The sequence below is a fragment of the Capricornis sumatraensis genome, chromosome 5 (assembly GCF_032405125.1).
Source record: "Capricornis sumatraensis isolate serow.1 chromosome 5, serow.2, whole genome shotgun sequence".
In the NCBI taxonomy this organism is placed as follows: Eukaryota; Metazoa; Chordata; class Mammalia; order Artiodactyla; family Bovidae; genus Capricornis; species Capricornis sumatraensis.
In genome coordinates, this window is record NC_091073.1 from 113,153,648 (window position 1) to 113,162,413 (window position 8,766).

The 8,766-nt window shown below is 38.2% G+C and overlaps 1 non-coding gene across 1 annotated transcript; it reads left to right on the forward strand.

Moving 5' to 3' along the window:
- Positions 1-8,132: 8,132 nt before the first annotated feature.
- Positions 8,133-8,205, forward strand: TRNAS-GGA (transfer RNA serine (anticodon GGA)). The gene has a single exon. It is a non-coding gene; the product is annotated as a tRNA-Ser (tRNA).
- The last annotated feature ends 561 nt before the right edge of the window (positions 8,206-8,766 follow it).

Genomic DNA, 8,766 nt, shown 5'->3' on the forward strand with positions numbered 1-8,766 from the left:
TCTCCGGAAACTGAAGATTAGCTGTACCTAAAACAATCAAGATTACACTGATCAGACCACCAATGACCAATTTCCAGATGACTGTCAGAGCTGACTGTGCTGTTTCTGCATGTAGCCCCCTCCCTTTGTTGATAAAAAGTCTTGCACCCTGATTGTTGGGAGAGGGAGGGGTTGCCCTTTGGAAAGCATCCACCTCTCCCCACCCCACCCCCATGCCCTGGTTGCCAACCTCCAAAATTAAACTTTCCCTTCCACCAACCTGGCCCCTCTAATGGCTTTTGAATGGCGAGCAGCTGGACCTGGGTGTGGTAACATACTTACATAAGAAATTTTATCTGAACTTCAGATTTAACTGAGCATCCTTTTTTTATGTGCAACTCTTCAAGACTTCAACAACCTCAGGCTTCAACAGGGAAGTTACTCACAAAATTGGTAGATCTAAATCACTCCCAAGATTGGTAATAGAGTTAAGGACTTAGGCCCTTGTGAGCTGTTAATCAGAGGTCTCTTTCAATTACTTAACATGGAGTCCTCTCCATAGAGGACTTCACAACATTACAGCTGGCTTTTTATCAGAACAGTTTCAGAAGAGAGAAAGAAAGTAACAAAAGAGGGTACCATCAAGATAAAAGTCACAAACCTTTATAACCTAATCATGGACATATTACTCCATCACTTTTGTCATATTCTGCTGGTTAGAAGCAATTAACTAGGTTCATCCCACACTGGAAGGTGGAGGATTACAGAGATCATGAGCACTAGGAGGTGGGGAATCACTGGAGCCATGTTAAGAGGTACCTATGACATCATTTCCTGGTGGGCTATAGTCCATGGGGTCTCAAAGAGTCAGACACAATTGAGCATATGTGCATACACACACACACACACATACACACATGCACACACACACAAACACACACACCACATCATTTACAATCTCTCAATCCACCCTTTTCTTTCCTCATTTCCTATTCTTCCCCCGCTGGTACAATGCCCCATCAACAGTAGTCCCCCACTAATTCCTCATGCCATGTCCTTATAAGTTTTTTCCCTCTCTTCTGTTTGAAATACTCTTACTCCAAAGCTAACTCCATTTTCTTATATTTCTTTCTCAATGAGGACTCAGTATAGAATAGTATCCTTCCCCCACCTCTAAAGCCTAAATGACTCCTCTTCATATTCTCATATATATTAATAATCACATTTTAGCATATCATTTAATTTACTTAATTCCTTTACTTTTTATTATCTATCTCTGATTGCTCCAATACAAATTTCATGAAAGGAAGAATGTCCAAATGGATCCCAAATGCCTAGAACTATCTGGAACATGGAATTTTCTTTGTCAATATTTGTTAATTAACTGATGAAAGAATGAATTGCTATTTATTTTCTACTCTATGAGACTTCAAACACACTAAGAGTAAGCCTTGAAGCTTTAATTATTTGTATCCTTCTTAATACCTTGAACCTTCATATGAAAACGTCTATCCAGCTACAAAATCCTCTTTAAGAAAAATCTCCATATATTGACTGAAATTTGCAAGCATTGCAGTGTCACTTCTTTTTGCCTGTAATGATCCAATTGACTTCAAAGTTAGTTTATCAAAGTAGTTCTATAATGGGAAAATTTGGGCTATCAAGTGTTTTTGGCATATCAGCTGGAAAAAGCCAATTTAGAAAGCCATTATAAGATGAATGAATAAAATTTGAAATTCAAAGACATGGGTTATGAATTCAATTATTTAGAAAAGGAACTCTTTTGATCTATACTTCATTTCTGTTATATTATCTACTGTCAGTTTTTGATTTTATCATAACACTTAGTTCAGGCACTACCTTGATTCAAATATGTAATATTTCTCCATAAGAAAAAGAATAAGCTTTAGCTTGAAAAAGAAAAATCACCCACCAGAATTAAGCCTAAATGAAATGAGTATATTGTATGTAATTTCCCCAACCTCCTTCCATCTCTCCAACTCTTCTGGAAATCTGTCCATGTTGAAATGCTCACATGTTGAATCTTATTAGTGCAAATGTTTTATTTTAGAACCATCCCCCAAAGCTAATTATATTGTAAAGAACACCGTGTATGCTAGCAGATGAAGTGAAAGTCACTCGGTCATGTCCAATCTTTGTGACCCCATGGACTATACAATCCATGGAATTCTCTAGGCCAGAATACTGGCGTAGATAACCTTTCCCTTCTCCAGAGGATCTTCCCAAGCCAGGTATCAAACCCAGGTCTCCCACATTGCAGGCAAATTCTTTACCATCTGAGCCACAAGGGAAGCCCCATGCTAGCAGAATTTTGGTTCAATAAGATTCTTCTTTCTTCCCATTCTTTTTTTCCCCATTTACCTTCTTCCACTTGTGATTATATACATTCTCATGATTTCATCTTTACCATGTCCTATAGTCATAGAATTTTAATAACTTTTATCTAGATCCTTCAAGGCTAACATTGATTGTGTACTTAATTAAATTTTAAATAGCATGAATGTGGGAAGGATAGCAAAACTAGAAATCCAATGTAGACTGAACGAAGATGACATTTAATGATTGCATGAATGTAAATGTCAAGTGCAAGATAGTAAAGCCTGATTAGCAGCATTATGTATGGAAAACAAAGGTAAAGAATTTAGTTCTCTGCATATGAAATGTGAGTCAAAATACTATGGAAATGATAAACATAGAGCTTAGGCCACTTTAAAGATTCTAATGTATGTAAGAAGAGAATTAAGAGTCCCTCTCCTTTGGACTTGGAATTGTATGTTAGATAGTTCATTTAGGTTTGTATGCCATACCTGTTAGGAGTTGCTGACAAATACAAAAGAAAAACAGAATAAGCGAGACTGCTAGAAACAACCCAATTAAAAATTAACTGAAGAAGAGGGAAATGTTTATCTTGAAAACAGAAGATATGAAAGAAACACAAAAGCTCTAAAAACATTTAAATCTTTGTAATTACGAGGAAAGGAGCAATGCGTCCCAGGTTGTCCCAGAAGATAAAAATAATTCAATGTGTTGAAGTTATAGGAAAACAAATGTAGCTTGATATAAGAAGGAACTAGAGCCTTAAAATTAGGGTTAAATACCTATGAGATAACCTTTCCTATCAGATGTTTCTATCCATTGATGTGCTGTAAACGTTTAGATGGCCATCTGTTTAAAGGCAATTTTCGAAAACATTGTTCAGCTCAGTTCAGTCACTCAGTCGTGTCCGAGTCTTTGCGAGCCCATGGACTGCAGCACGCCAGGCCTCCCTGTCCCTCACCAACTCCCGGTGTTTACCCAAACTCATGTCCATTGAGTCGGTGATGATATCCAACCATCTCATCCTCTGTCAGCCCCTTCTCTTCCCACCTTCAATCCTTCCCAGCATCAGACTCTTTTCCCAGGACTTAGTTCTTCACATTAGGTGGCCAAAGTATTGGAGTTTCAGCTTCAACATCAGTCCTTCCAATGAAACATTGTTAAGGAAGTAAAAATAAAGAGCATTTCCACTGGAATATACTCTGATGCCATGGGCTCATACCAGAAACTTAACTTCAGTCAAAGCCCCACGCTTCTAAAAGTTTCTACTCCTCTGATACTGTAACGTTTCTTTTCCATTCACTGTGGCTTCATTTTCCTTGGTGCTACTCTCACATCCACTTCCATCATTTTTTTCCAGTAGTCACATAGTTCTCCACCCAACCTGGCCTAGATGTTCAAAACCATCACCTCTATTCTAATAAGTCTTAAATATTTTCCTCTTTCAATTTTATCCTATTTTATGATTTCCATTATAAATCACCAATATTCTAAGTCCAGCCACACTGAAAAAAAATTAGGGGGTGAGAATAATTAATATTGAACTTCTGAAAAAATATTGGGGGATTTCAAAAACACTTGATTTCCTTTGAAACCATGGAATCCAAATTGTGTCTCAGAAAAAGATGAATCAGCAAAATGAAGATGTTTTTACTCCAAAATAAAAAATAACTTTCCAAGCCTTATAAAAAGTCCAATCCCTTCCAACTTAACAAAGGAGCCTCTATCACCAGTGATGGAGAATAAGTAAGAATAAGTAGAAGGAACTTGATTAGATGAGGCAAATTGATGCTGCCAGCTAAATTTCCATGCTCCAAATCGTCTGGTCCACTTTGATCTATATTCCATTTGGGCCACAACTACACTTTTCCTTAAGCCACTTTTCCTTGGCTTAAAACTCAACATTCAAAAAGCTAAGATGATGGTATCCGGTTCCATCACTTCATGGCAAATAGATGGGGAAACAGTGGAAACAGTGACAGCCTTTATTTTCTTGGACTCCAAAATCACTGCAGATGGTGACCGCATTCATGAAATTAAAAGACACTTGCTCCTTGAAAGAAAAGCTATGACCAACCTAGACAGCATATTCAAAAGCAGAGACATTACTTTGCCAACAAAGGTCCATCCAGTCAAAGCTATAGTTTTGCCAGTAGTCATGTATGGATGTTAGAGTTGGACCATAAAGAAAGCTGAATGTTGAAGAATCAATGCTTTTGAACTGTGCTGTTGGAGAAGACTCTTGAGAGTCCCTTGGACTGCAAGGAGATCCAACCAGTCCATCCTAGAGGAAATCAGTCCTGAATATTCATTGGAAGGACTGATGCTGAAGCTGAAACTCCATTACTTTGGCCACCTGATGCAAAGAACTGACTCATTGGGAAAGACCCTGATTCTGGAAAAGATTGAGGGCAGGAGGAGAAAGGGATGACAGAGGATGAGATGGTATCACCAACTCCATGGATATGAGTTTGAGTAAACTCCAGGAGTTGGTGATGGACATGGAAGCCTGGCGTGCTGCAGTCCATGAAATTGCAGAGTCAGACACTACTGACTGATTTGAACTGAACACTTTTTCTTGGAACATGCTAAATCCTAAAACCCCTAAATATATTTATTGTTTAGGGTAAAAACAATAAACAAATACAATTCACATTTTACAAAAGCCTTCAGTTCAGTTCAGTCGCTCAGTCATGTCTGACTCTTTGCGACCCCATGAATTACAGCATGCCAGGCTTCCCTGTCCATCACCAACTCCCGGAGTTCACCCAAACTCATGTCTATCTAGTCAGTGATGCCATCCAGCCATCTCATCCTCTGTCATCCCCTTCTCTTCCTGCCTCCAATCCCTCCCCACATCAGTCTTTTCCAATGAGTCAACTCTTCGCATGAGGTTGCCAATGTATTGGAGTTTCAGCTTTAGCATCAGTCCTTCCAAAGCATACCCAGGACTGATCTTTAAAATGGACTGATTGGATCTCCTGGCAGTCCAAGGGACTCTCAAGAGTCTTCTCCAACACCACAGTTCTGAAGCATCATTCTTCGGCACTCATTTTTTTCACAGTCCAACTCTCACATTCATACATGACCACTGGAAAAACCATAGCCTTGACTAGATGGATCTCTTTTGGCAAACTAATGCCTCTGCTTTTGAATATGCTATCTAGGTTGGTCATAACTTTCCTTCCAAGGACTAAGTGTCTTTTAATTTCATGGCTGCAATCACCATCTGCAGTGATTTTGGAGCCCAAAAAAATAAAGTCTGACACTGTTTCCCCATCTATTTCTCATGAAATTATGGTGCCAGATGCCATGATCTTCGTTTTCTGAATGTTGAGCTTTAAGCCAACTTTTTCACTCTCCTCTTTCACTTTCATCAAGAGGCTTTTTAGTTCCTCTTCACTTTCTGCCATAAGGGTGGTGTCATCTGCATAGCTGAGGTTATTGATATTTCTCCTGGCAATCTTGATTCCAGCTTGTGCTTCCTCCAGCCCAGCATTTCTCATGATGTACTCTGCATATAAGCTAAATAAGTAGGGTGACAATATACAGCCATGACATAATCCTTTTCCTATTTGGAATCAGTCTATTGTTCCATGTCCAGTTCTAACTGTTGCTTCCTGACCTGCATATATGTTTCTAAAGAGGCAGGTCAGGTGGTCTGGTATTCCCATCTTTTTTAGAATTTCCCACAGTTTATTGTGATCCACACAAAAGCCTTAAAGTGGTCCAAATATTTATTTATTCCTTGGGTCCATTTCTTTGGTCGGGTTTTTAAATCCCAAGAAGTTTTCTGTAATTCACATAAAATAATGTCATGTGCAGATATGTGATACTTTAAAGCTGTTCCTCCATTAAATACTCTCTTTCAGTATATGAGAATAATATGATTTTACAATTTCTGGCCCTATGCAGTTTGCTGGGGCTTCCCTGATAGCTCAGTTGGTGCAGGAGATCCTGGTTCAGTTCCTGAGTTGGGACAATCCCCTGGAGAAGGGAAAGACCACCCATTCCAGTATTCTGGTCTAGAGAATTCCATGGACTCTATAGTTCATGGGGTTGCAAAGAGTCAGATACAACTGATCCACTTTTGTTTTCACATAGTTTATTACTTAGATCTCTCTGAGCATGGACTTTTCAATGATTAAGTCTTGTATCTCCTCTTTTTCTGCATCAATCTTTCCAATCCTTAGACCCTGGTTAATCTAGTTGCTCCTGCTTCTTGCCTGCTTTGGGCTCCTGAGCTCTGAAAAATGTGCTATTATAATGAAATTCAATGGCTCCAACCACTCCAACATATTTTTATACCAATTAACTTGTAACGTTTCTCTGTTCTTTGTCAATATATTAGTTGGCATACCTCACAGTGCTATTGGTTTCTCATTAATTTTGTTGTTATCACTCACATAAACTCTATACCTTCTCTGTAAATCCCACTCACTCAAACTTACTCTAAGGGAATAAGATGTACTCACATATATATGGCTTCCTCAACTTAAATGTCAACAGAGGAATGAGTAAAGAAGATGCAATACATATACATAGTGGAATATCCCTCAGCCATAAAATAGGATCAAAATTGTACCATTTGCTGAGATGTGAATGGACCCAGAAACTGTCATACAGAGTGAAATAAATCAGTAAATAGAAAAACATATATCACATATTAACACTTATATGCACAATCTATAAAAATGGTATAGATGATCTTATTTGCAAAGCAGAAATAGAGACAGACATAGAGAACAAATGTATGGATACCAAGGGGGAAGGGTGGGTGGGAGGAATTGGGAGATTGAGATTGACATATATACACTATTGATAATATGTATAAAATAGAAAACTAAGGAGAACATATTAGCACAGGGAACTCTACTCAGTGCTTTGTGGTGATCTGCATGGGAAGGATGTCCAAAAAAGATAGGATATAAGTATAACTGACTCACTTTGCTATATAGCAGAAACTAGCAACATCATAAAGCAATTACAGTTGAATAATTTTTTTTTAATTTTAAAAACAAAATTTAAAGCAAAAACAAATATGGTTTCCTTTAGCTGCTCTTCATTCCTCAGGAATATACACCTTTATCTCCATCCTTGTTTCCTCATCAGCTCTCATTTTAGGCACAGCACTGTCATTTTTGGTTCTTCAGACTTCAAGGATGTCTTTATTGCATTGTTCTTCTATGATTCTATTCTACTGAATTTCTATTGCCTGAATTTCATCACTGAATTTTAAAAATAGATCAAATATACTCTATTCCAATATACCTGCTTTTGATCCCACTAATTTTCTCCAATATTCTCCTCTACCTGGCTTCAGGGTACAAAAAATGTGTATTTTTCACTCTTCTTTGTACAAGAGTATATGGCACACAGACCATGTTGTTGAATCATCGACTTCACTTCTAAAGCTACCAAATTGTACGTGTTCCTCATTATTTTAATTCACTAAGATGTCCTTTTCTCACTTGAAAACAGGAATAATAGTATTTTGAGGATTATATCAATTAATGTATATAGGAATCTTAAGAATACTTGAAACATATGAGGGCTAAGAGTGTGGTAGCCATTTCTAACTTTGTAATTTTTCTCTAAAGATGTGACGTTTTGCTTATGGTAGTCAAATGGTATTTTCTTATAGGGATGGAAATTTGGCAACATGTAGCTGGATTTCTTCTGCATATACTCTGACCTATGCATCCATCAACTATTATCAAATACTGTATGACGGAACAAGACAAAATTTAGCAGCTGAAATGAGAATATTATTTTCTTACCATAGCATTGGCTATAGCTATTTCTTATATAGGGTTTCCCTGGTGGCTCAGAGGTCAAAGCGTCTGCCTGGAATGCGGGAGACCCAGGTTCAATCCCTGGGTCAGGAAGATCCCCTGGAGTAGTTTATGATCTCAGTTTATCTCCAGGCTGCAGACTGAGTTATATCTGCTGTATGTATGCCTCACTTTCCTTTACCTAATACCTCTCCAAGGCATATCCTCATGGTGAATCAACAGATCACAATAGACAAGCCAAACCATGTAAATACATTTAAAGCTTCTCATGCATACCTGCTCACATTCCACTGAGGCACCAAGTCATATGTCTAGTCCCAAAGTAACAGGGGAAAAGAGGTATACTCTGCCCCAAGGCAACGTGGGAGAAAGGGAGGGAGGGAGAAAGAGAGATGAAGGGACATCTACTGAATAGTACCTCAGTTTATAAAAATGTGTCCTTTCGTTTACAAATTTTCACATTCCTCCTACTTGAGAAGTTCTAGATCTGGAGAACATCAAATTGGGCCATCTGATAGTAGCAAGAGGCAAGGAATTGCTCAAATACTAATGGCATTTTGTTATAAGGAAACAGGTCAGCATGAGGGTGTTCTTACTGGGCCTCCAGAAGTGACACCACATCATTTGTAAATTCTTTTTGCCCAAGGTATAATCT